Source organism: Ranitomeya variabilis, chromosome 4, assembly GCF_051348905.1.
Source record: "Ranitomeya variabilis isolate aRanVar5 chromosome 4, aRanVar5.hap1, whole genome shotgun sequence".
Taxonomy (NCBI): Eukaryota; Metazoa; Chordata; class Amphibia; order Anura; family Dendrobatidae; genus Ranitomeya; species Ranitomeya variabilis.
This window is the reverse complement of record NC_135235.1, coordinates 353,648,295-353,659,629: the sequence shown is the minus strand read 5'-3', so window position 1 is coordinate 353,659,629 and position 11,335 is coordinate 353,648,295.

The window sequence follows — 11,335 nt, the reverse complement described above, 5'->3', positions numbered from 1 at the left end:
ACTATTTTTTTTTTCATAGGGAATTTAAAAAAAAAAAAAATTCCCAGTATGACACACTAGGTTTTCTGTGCCCCAATAATTTGAGACAGATGGAACACACAGGACTGGCACTCAAGCAGAAATGCCAATCTTAATCTCCCACTATTTTTTTTTGTTTTCAGGGAGAATTAAAAAAAAAAGAAATAAATTCCCAGTATGACACACTAGGTTTTCTGTGCCCCAATAATTTGAGACAGATGGCACACACAGGACCGGCACTCAAGCAGAAATGCCAATCTTAATCTCCCACTATTTTTTTTGTTTTCAGGGAGAATTAAAAAAAAAAAAAATCCCAGTATGACACACTAGGTTTTCTGTGCCCCAATAATTTGAGACAGATGGCACACACAGGACTGGCACTCAAGCAGAAATGCCAATCTTAATCTCCGACTATTTTTTTTTGTTTTCAGGGAGAATAAAAAAAAAATATAAATTCCCAGTATGACACACTAGGTTTTCTGTGCCCCAATAATTTGAGACAGATGGCACACACAGGACTGGCACTCAAGCAGAAATGCCAATCTTAATCTCCCACTATTTTTTTTGTTTTCAGGGAGAATAAAAAAAAAAATAAATTCCCAGTATGACACACTAGGTTTTCTGTGCCCCAATAATTTGAGACAGATGGCACACACAGGACTGGCACTCAAGCAGAAATGCCAATCTTAATCTCCCACTATTTTTTTTTGTTTTCAGGGAGAATTAAAAAAAATAAAAATAAATTCCCAGTATGACACACTAGGTTTTCTGTGCCCCAATAATTTGAGACAGATGGCACACACAGGACCGGCACTCAAGCAGAAATGCCAATCTTAATCTCCCACTATTTTTTTTGTTTTCAGGGAGAATTAAAAAAAAAAAAAATCCCAGTATGACACACTAGGTTTTCTGTGCCCCAATAATTTGAGACAGATGGCACACACAGGACTGGCACTCAAGCAGAAATGCCAATCTTAATCTCCCACTATTTTTTTTTTGTTTTCAGGGAGAATTAAAAAAAAAAAAAAAATTCCCAGTATGACACACTAGGTTTTCTGTGCCCCAATAATTTGAGACAGATGGCACAAACAGGTCTGGCACTCAAGCAGAAATGCCAATCTTAATCTCCCACTATTTTTTTTTGTTTTCAGGGAGAATTAAAAAAAAAAAAAAATTCCCAGTATGACACACTAGGTTTTCTGTGCCCCAATAATTTGAGACAGATGGCACACACAGGACCGGCACTCAAGCAGAAATGCCAATCTTAATCTCCCACTATTTTTTTTTGTTTTCAGGGAGAATTAAAAAAAAAAAAAATTCCCAGTATGACACACTAGGTGTTCTGTGCCCCAATATTTTGAGACAGATGGCACACACAGGACTGGCACTCAAGCACAAATGCCAATCTTAATCTCCCACTTTTTTTTTGTTTTCAGGGAGAATTTAAAACAAAAAAAAATTCCCAGTATGACACACTAGGTGTTCTGTGCCCCAATATTTTGAGAAAGATGGCACACACAGGACCAGCACTCAAGCAGAAATGCCAATCTTAATCTCCCACTATTTTTTTGTTTTCAGGGAGAATTTAAAAAAAAAACCCAGTATGACACACTAGGTTTTCTGTGCCCCAATAATTTGAGACAGATGGCACACACAGGACTGGCACTCAAGCAGAAATGCCAATCTTAATCTCCCACTATTTTTGTTTGTTTTCAGGGAGAATTAAAAAAAAAATTCCCAGTATGACACACTAGGTGTTCTGTGCCCCAATATTTTGAGACAGATGGCACACACAGGACTGGCACTCAAGCAGAAATGCCAATCTTAATCTCCCACTTTTTTTTTGTTTTCAGGGAGAATTTAAAACAAAAAAAATTCCCAGTATGACACACTAGGTGTTCTGTGCCCCAATATTTTGAGACAGATGGCACACACAGGACCAGCACTCAAGCAGAAATGCCAATCTTAATCTCCCACTATTTTTTTGTTTTCAGGGAGAATTTAAAAAAAAAAACCAGTATGACACACTAGGTTTTCTGTGCCCCAATAATTTGAGACAGATGGCACACACAGGACTGGCACTCAAGCAGAAATGCCAATCTTAATCTCCCACTATTTTTTTTTGTTTTCAGGGAGAATAAAAAAAAAAAATAAATTCCCAGTATGACACACTAGGTTTTCTGTGCCCCAATAATTTGAGACAGATGGCACACACAGGACCGGCACTCAAGCAGAAATGCCAATCTTAATCTCCCACTATTTTTTTTTTCATAGGGAATTTAAAAAAAAAAAAAAATTCCCAGTATGACACACTAGGTTTTCTGTGCCCCAATAATTTGAGACAGATGGAACACACAGGACTGGCACTCAAGCAGAAATGCCAATCTTAATCTCCCACTATTTTTTTTTGTTTTCAGGGAGAATTAAAAAAAAAAGAAATAAATTCCCAGTATGACACACTAGGTTTTCTGTGCCCCAATAATTTGAGACAGATGGCACACACAGGACCGGCACTCAAGCAGAAATGCCAATCTTAATCTCCCACTATTTTTTTTGTTTTCAGGGAGAATTAAAAAAAAAAAAAATCCCAGTATGACACACTAGGTTTTCTGTGCCCCAATAATTTGAGACAGATGGCACACACAGGACTGGCACTCAAGCAGAAATGCCAATCTTAATCTCCGACTATTTTTTTTTGTTTTCAGGGAGAATAAAAAAAATAAATAAATTCCCAGTATGACACACTAGGTTTTCTGTGCCCCAATAATTTGAGACAGATGGCACACACAGGACTGGCACTCAAGCAGAAATGCCAATCTTAATCTCCCACTATTTTTTTTTGTTTTCAGGGAGAATAAAAAAAATAAATAAATTCCCAGTATGACACACTAGGTTTTCTGTGCCCCAATAATTTGAGACAGATGGCACACACAGGACTGGCACTCAAGCAGAAATGCCAATCTTAATCTCCCACTATTTTTTTTTGTTTTCAGGGAGAATTAAAAAAAAAAAAAATAAATTCCCAGTATGACACACTAGGTTTTCTGTGCCCCAATAATTTGAGACAGATGGCACACACAGGACCGGCACTCAAGCAGAAATGCCAAACTTAATCTCCCACTATTTTTTTTGTTTTCAGGGAGAATTAAAAAAAAAAAAAAATCCCAGTATGACACACTAGGTTTTCTGTGCCCCAATAATTTGAGACAGATGGCACACACAGGACTGGCACTCAAGCAGAAATGCCAATCTTAATCTCCCACTATTTTTTTTTTGTTTTCAGGGAGAATTAAAAAAAAAAAAAAATTCCCAGTATGACACACTAGGTTTTCTGTGCCCCAATAATTTGAGACAGATGGCACAAACAGGTCTGGCACTCAAGCAGAAATGCCAATCTTAATCTCCCACTATTTTTTTTTGTTTTCAGGGAGAATTAAAAAAAAAAAAATTCCCAGTATGACACACTAGGTGTTCTGTGCCCCAATATTTTGAGACAGATGGCACACACAGGACTGGCACTCAAGCACAAATGCCAATCTTAATCTCCCACTTTTTTTTTGTTTTCAGGGAGAATTTAAAACAAAAAAAAATTCCCAGTATGACACACTAGGTGTTCTGTGCCCCAATATTTTGAGAAAGATGGCACACACAGGACCAGCACTCAAGCAGAAATGCCAATCTTAATCTCCCACTATTTTTTTGTTTTCAGGGAGAATTTAAAAAAAAAACCCAGTATGACACACTAGGTTTTCTGTGCCCCAATAATTTGAGACAGATGGCACACACAGGACTGGCACTCAAGCAGAAATGCCAATCTTAATCTCCCACTATTTTTTTTTGTTTTCAGGGAGAATTAAAAAAAAAATTCCCAGTATGACACACTAGGTGTTCTGTGCCCCAATATTTTGAGACAGATGGCACACACAGGACTGGCACTCAAGCAGAAATGCCAATCTTAATCTCCCACTTTTTTTTTGTTTTCAGGGAGAATTTAAAACAAAAAAAAATTCCCAGTATGACACACTAGGTGTTCTGTGCCCCAATATTTTGAGACAGATGGCACACACAGGACCAGCACTCAAGCAGAAATGCCAATCTTAATCTCCCACTATTTTTTTGTTTTCAGGGAGAATTTAAAAAAAAAACCCAGTATGACACACTAGGTTTTCTGTGCCCCAATAATTTGAGACAGATGGCACACACAGGACTGGCACTCAAGCAGAAATGCCAATCTTAATCTCCCACTATTTTTTTTTGTTTTCAGGGAGAATAAAAAAAAAAAAAAAATTCCCAGTATGACACACTAGGTTTTCTGTGCCCCAATAATTTGAGACAGATGGCACACACAGGACCGGCACTCAAGCAGAAATGCCAATCTTAATCTCCCACTATTTTTTTTTTCATAGGGAATTTAAAAAAAAAAAAAATTCCCAGTATGACACACTAGGTGTTCTGTGCCCCAATATTTTGAGACAGATGGCACACACAGGACTGGCACTCAAGCAGAAATGCCAATCTTAATCTCCCACTTTTTTTTTGTTTTCAGGGAGAATTTAAAACAAAAAAAAATTCCCAGTATGACACACTAGGTGTTCTGTGCCCCAATATTTTGAGACAGATGGCACACACAGGACCAGCACTCAAGCAGAAATGCCAATCTTAATCTCCCACTATTTTTTTGTTTTCAGGGAGAATTTAAAAAAAAAACCCAGTATGACACACTAGGTTTTCTGTGCCCCAATAATTTGAGACAGATGGCACACACAGGACTGGCACTCAAGCAGAAATGCCAATCTTAATCTCCCACTATTTTTTTTTGTTTTCAGGGAGAATAAAAAAAAAAAAAAAATTCCCAGTATGACACACTAGGTTTTCTGTGCCCCAATAATTTGAGACAGATGGCACACACAGGACCGGCACTCAAGCAGAAATGCCAATCTTAATCTCCCACTATTTTTTTTTGTTTTCAGGGAGAATTAAAAAAAAAAGAAATAAATTCCCAGTATGACACACTAGGTTTTCTGTGCCCCAATAATTTGAGACAGATGGCACACACAGGACTGGCACTCAAGCAGAAATGCCAATCTTAATCTCCCACTATTTTTTTTTGTTTTCAGGGAGAATTAAAAAAAAAAGAAATAAATTCCCAGTATGACACACTAGGTTTTCTGTGCCCCAATAATTTGAGACAGATGGCACACACAGGACCGGCACTCAAGCAGAAATGCCAATCTTAATCTCCCACTATTTTTTTTGTTTTCAGGGAGAATTAAAAAAAAAAAAATCCCAGTATGACACACTAGGTTTTCTGTGCCCCAATAATTTGAGACAGATGGCACACACAGGACTGGCACTCAAGCAGAAATGCCAATCTTAATCTCCCACTATTTTTTTTTGTTTTCAGGGAGAATTAAAAAAAAAAGAAATAAATTCCCAGTATGACACACTAGGTTTTCTGTGCCCCAATAATTTGAGACAGATGGCACACACAGGACCGGCACTCAAGCAGAAATGCCAATCTTAATCTCCCACTATTTTTTTTGTTTTCAGGGAGAATTAAAAAAAAAAAAAATCCCAGTATGACACACTAGGTTTTCTGTGCCCCAATAATTTGAGACAGATGGCACACACAGGACTGGCACTCAAGCAGAAATGCCAATCTTAATCTCCGACTATTTTTATTTGTTTTCAGGGAGAATAAAAAAAAAAAATAAATTCCCAGTATGACACACTAGGTTTTCTGTGCCCCAATAATTTGAGACAGATGGCACACACAGGACCGGCACTCAAGCAGAAATGCCAATCTTAATCTCCCACTATTTTTTTTTGTTTTCAGGGAGAATTAAAAAAAAAATAAATAAATTCCCAGTATGACACACTAGGTTTTCTGTGCCCCAATAATTTGAGACAGATGGCACACACAGGACTGGCACTCAAGCAGAAATGCCAATCTTAATCTCCCACTATTTTTTTTTGTTTTCAGGGAGAATTAAAAAAAAAATAAATAAATTCCCAGTATGACACACTAGGTTTTCTGTGCCCCAATAATTTGAGACAGATGGCACACACAGGACTGGCACTCAAGCAGAAATGCCAATCTTAATCTCCCACTATTTTTTTTTGTTTTCAGGGAGAATAAAAAAAAAAAATAAATTCCCAGTATGACACACTAGGTTTTCTGTGCCCCAATAATTTGAGACAGATGGCACACACAGGACCGGCACTCAAGCAGAAATGCCAATCTTAATCTCCCACTATTTTTTTTTTCATAGGGAATTTAAAAAAAAAAAAAAATTCCCAGTATGACACACTAGGTTTTCTGTGCCCCAATAATTTGAGACAGATGGAACACACAGGACTGGCACTCAATTAGAAATGCCAATCTTAATCTCCCACTATTTTTTTTTGTTTTCAGGGAGAATTAAAAAAAAAAGAAATAAATTCCCAGTATGACACACTAGGTTTTCTGTGCCCCAATAATTTGAGACAGATGGCACACACAGGACCGGCACTCAAGCAGAAATGCCAATCTTAATCTCCCACTATTTTTTTTGTTTTCAGGGAGAATTAAAAAAAAAAAAAATCCCAGTATGACACACTAGGTTTTCTGTGCCCCAATAATTTGAGACAGATGGCACACACAGGACTGGCACTCAAGCAGAAATGCCAATCTTAATCTCCGACTATTTTTTTTTGTTTTCAGGGAGAATTAAAAAAAAAAAAAAAAAAATCCCAGTATGACACACTAGGTTTTCTGTGCCCAAATAATTTGAGACAGATGGCACACACAGGACCAGCACTCAAGCAGAAATGCCAATCTTAATCTCCCACTATTTTTTTTTTTCAGGGAGAATTTAAAAAAAAAACCCAGTATGACACACTAGGTTTTCTGTGCCCCAATAATTTGAGACAGATGGCATACACATGACCGGCACTCAAGCAGAAATGCCAATCTTAATCTCCCATTTTTTTTTTTCATAGGGAATTTAAAAAAAATAAATAAAAATTCCCAGTATGACACACTAGGTTTTCTGTGCCCCAATAATTTGAGACAGATGGCACACACAGGACTGGCACTCAAGCAGAAATGCCAATCTTAATCTCCCACTATTTTTTTTTGTTTTCAGGGAGAATTAAAAAAAAAAAAATAAATTCCCAGAATGACACACTAGGTTTTCTGTGCCCCAATAATTTGAGACAGATGGCACACACAGGACTGGCACTCAAGCAGAAATGCCAATCTTAATCTCCCACTATTTTTTTTTGTTTTCAGGGAGAATTAAAAAAAAAAAAAATAAATTCCCAGTATGACACACTAGGTTTTCTGTGCCCCAATAATTTGAGACAGATGGCACACACAGGACCGGCACTCAAGCAGAAATGCCAATCTTAATCTCTCACTATTTTTTTTGTTTTCAGGGAGAATTAAAAAAAAAAAAATCCCAGTATGACACACTAGGTTTTCTGTGCCCCAATAATTTGAGACAGATGGCACACACAGGACTGGCACTCAAGCAGAAATGTCAATCTTAATCTCCCACTATTTTTTTTTGTTTTCAGGGAGAATTAAAAAAAAAAAAAAATTCCCAGTATGACACACTAGGTTTTCTGTGCCCCAATAATTTGAGACAGATGGCACACACAGGACTGGCACTCAAGCAGAAATGCCAATCTTAATCTCCCACTATTTTTTTTTGTTTTCAGGGAGAATTAAAAAAAAAAAAATAAATTCCCAGTATGACACACTAGGTTTTCTGTGCCCCAATAATTTGAGACAGATGGCACACACAGGACCGGCACTCAAGCAGAAATGCCAATCTTAATCTCCCACTATTTTTTTTGTTTTCAGGGAGAATTTAAAAAAAAAAAAATCCCAGTATGACACACTAGGTTTTCTGTGCCCCAATAATTTGAGACAGATGGCACACACAGGACTGGCACTCAAGCAGAAATGCCAATCTTAATCTCCCACTATTTTTTTTTTGTTTTCAGGGAGAATTAAAAAAAAAAATAAAATTCCCAGTATGACACACTAGGTTTTCTGTGCCCCAATAATTTGAGACAGATGGCACAAACAGGTCTGGCACTCAAGCAGAAATGCCAATCTTAATCTCCCACTATTTTTTTTTGTTTTCAGGGAGAATTAAAAAAAAAAAAAAATTCCCAGTATGACACACTAGGTTTTCTGTGCCCCAGTAATTTGAGACAGATGGCACACACAGGACCGGCACTCAAGCAGAAATGCCAATCTTAATCTCCCACTATTTTTTTTTGTTTTCAGGGAGAATTAAAAAAAAAAAATTCCCAGTATGACACACTAGGTGTTCTGTGCCCCAATATTTTGAGACAGATGGCACACACAGGACTGGCACTCAAGCACAAATGCCAATCTTAATCTCCCACTTTTTTTTTGTTTTCAGGGAGAATTTAAAATAAAAAAAAATTCCCAGTATGACACACTAGGTGTTCTGTGCCCCAATATTTTGAGACAGATGGCACACACAGGACCAGCACTCAAGCAGAAATGCCAATCTTAATCTCCCACTACTTGTTTGTTTTCAGGGAGAATTTAAAAAAAAAACCCAGTATGACACACTAGGTTTTCTGTGCCCCAATAATTTGAGACAGATGGCACACACAGGACTGGCACTCAAGCAGAAATGCCAATCTTAATCTCCCACTATTTTTTTTTGTTTTCAGGGAGAATAAAAAAAAAAAATTCCCAGTATGACACACTAGGTGTTCTGTGCCCCAATATTTTGAGACAGATGGCACACACAGGACTGGCACTCAAGCAGAAATGCCAATCTTAATCTCCCACTTTTTTTTTGTTTTCAGGGAGAATTTAAAACAAAAAAAAATTCCCAGTATGACACACTAGGTGTTCTGTGCCCCAATATTTTGAGACAGATGGCACACACAGGACCAGCACTCAAGCAGAAATGCCAATCTTAATCTCCCACTATTTTTTTGTTTTCAGGGAGAATTTAAAAAAAAACCCAGTATGACACACTAGGTTTTCTGTGCCCCAATAATTTGAGACAGATGGAACACACAGGACTGGCACTCAAGCAGAAATGCCAATCTTAATCTCCCACTATTTTTTTTTGTTTTCAGGGAGAATTAAAAAAAAAAGAAATAAATTCCCAGTATGACACACTAGGTTTTCTGTGCCCCAATAATTTGAGACAGATGGCACACACAGGACCGGCACTCAAGCAGAAATGCCAATCTTAATCTCCCACTATTTTTTTTTGTTTTCAGGGAGAATTAAAAAAAAAAAAATAAATTCCCAGAATGACACACTAGGTTTTCTGTGCCCCAATAATTTGAGACAGATGGCACACACAGGACTGGCACTCAAGCAGAAATGCCAATCTTAATCTCCCACTATTTTTTTTTGTTTTCAGGGAGAATTAAAAAAAAAAAAAAAAAATTCCCAGTATGACACACTAGGTTTTCTGTGCCCCAATAATTTGAGACAGATGGCACACACAGGACCGGCACTCAAGCAGAAATGCCAATCTTAATCTCTCACTATTTTTTTTGTTTTCAGGGAGAATTAAAAAAAAAAAAATCCCAGTATGACACACTAGGTTTTCTGTGCCCCAATAATTTGAGACAGATGGCACACACAGGACTGGCACTCAAGCAGAAATGTCAATCTTAATCTCCCACTATTTTTTTTTGTTTTCAGGGAGAATTAAAAAAAAAAAAAAATTCCCAGTATGACACACTAGGTTTTCTGTGCCCCAATAATTTGAGACAGATGGCACACACAGGACTGGCACTCAAGCAGAAATGCCAATCTTAATCTCCCACTATTTTTTTTTGTTTTCAGGGAGAATTAAAAAAAAAAAAAATAAATTCCCAGTATGACACACTAGGTTTTCTGTGCCCCAATAATTTGAGACAGATGGCACACACAGGACCGGCACTCAAGCAGAAATGCCAATCTTAATCTCCCACTATTTTTTTTGTTTTCAGGGAGAATTTAAAAAAAAAAAAATCCCAGTATGACACACTAGGTTTTCTGTGCCCCAATAATTTGAGACAGATGGCACACACAGGACTGGCACTCAAGCAGAAATGCCAATCTTAATCTCCCACTATTTTTTTTTTGTTTTCAGGGAGAATTAAAAAAAAAAATAAAATTCCCAGTATGACACACTAGGTTTTCTGTGCCCCAATAATTTGAGACAGATGGCACAAACAGGTCTGGCACTCAAGCAGAAATGCCAATCTTAATCTCCCACTATTTTTTTTTGTTTTCAGGGAGAATTAAAAAAAAAAAAAAAATTCCCAGTATGACACACTAGGTTTTCTGTGCCCCAATAATTTGAGACAGATGGCACACACAGGACCGGCACTCAAGCAGAAATGCCAATCTTAATCTCCCACTATTTTTTTTTGTTTTCAGGGAGAATTAAAAAAAAAAAATTCCCAGTATGACACACTAGGTGTTCTGTGCCCCAATATTTTGAGACAGATGGCACACACAGGACTGGCACTCAAGCACAAATGCCAATCTTAATCTCCCACTTTTTTTTTGTTTTCAGGGAGAATTTAAAATAAAAAAAAATTCCCAGTATGACACACTAGGTGTTCTGTGCCCCAATATTTTGAGACAGATGGCACACACAGGACCAGCACTCAAGCAGAAATGCCAATCTTAATCTCCCACTATTTTTTTGTTTTCAGGGAGAATTTAAAAAAAAAACCCAGTATGACACACTAGGTTTTCTGTGCCCCAATAATTTGAGACAGATGGCACACACAGGACTGGCACTCAAGCAGAAATGCCAATCTTAATCTCCCACTATTTTTTTTTGTTTTCAGGGAGAATTAAAAAAAAAAATTCCCAGTATGACACACTAGGTGTTCTGTGCCCCAATATTTTGAGACAGATGGCACACACAGGACTGGCACTCAAGCAGAAATGCCAATCTTAATCTCCCACTTTTTTTTTGTTTTCAGGGAGAATTTAAAACAAAAAAAAATTCCCAGTATGACACACTAGGTGTTCTGTGCCCCAATATTTTGAGACAGATGGCACACACAGGACCAGCACTCAAGCAGAAATGCCAATCTTAATCTCCCACTATTTTTTTGTTTTCAGGGAGAATTTAAAAAAAAAACCCAGTATGACACACTAGGTTTTCTGTGCCCCAATAATTTGAGACAGATGGAACACACAGGACTGGCACTCAAGCAGAAATGCCAATCTTAATCTCCCACTATTTTTTTTTGTTTTCAGGGAGAATTAAAAAAAAAAGAAATAAATTCCCAGTATGACACACTAGGTTTTCTGTGCCCC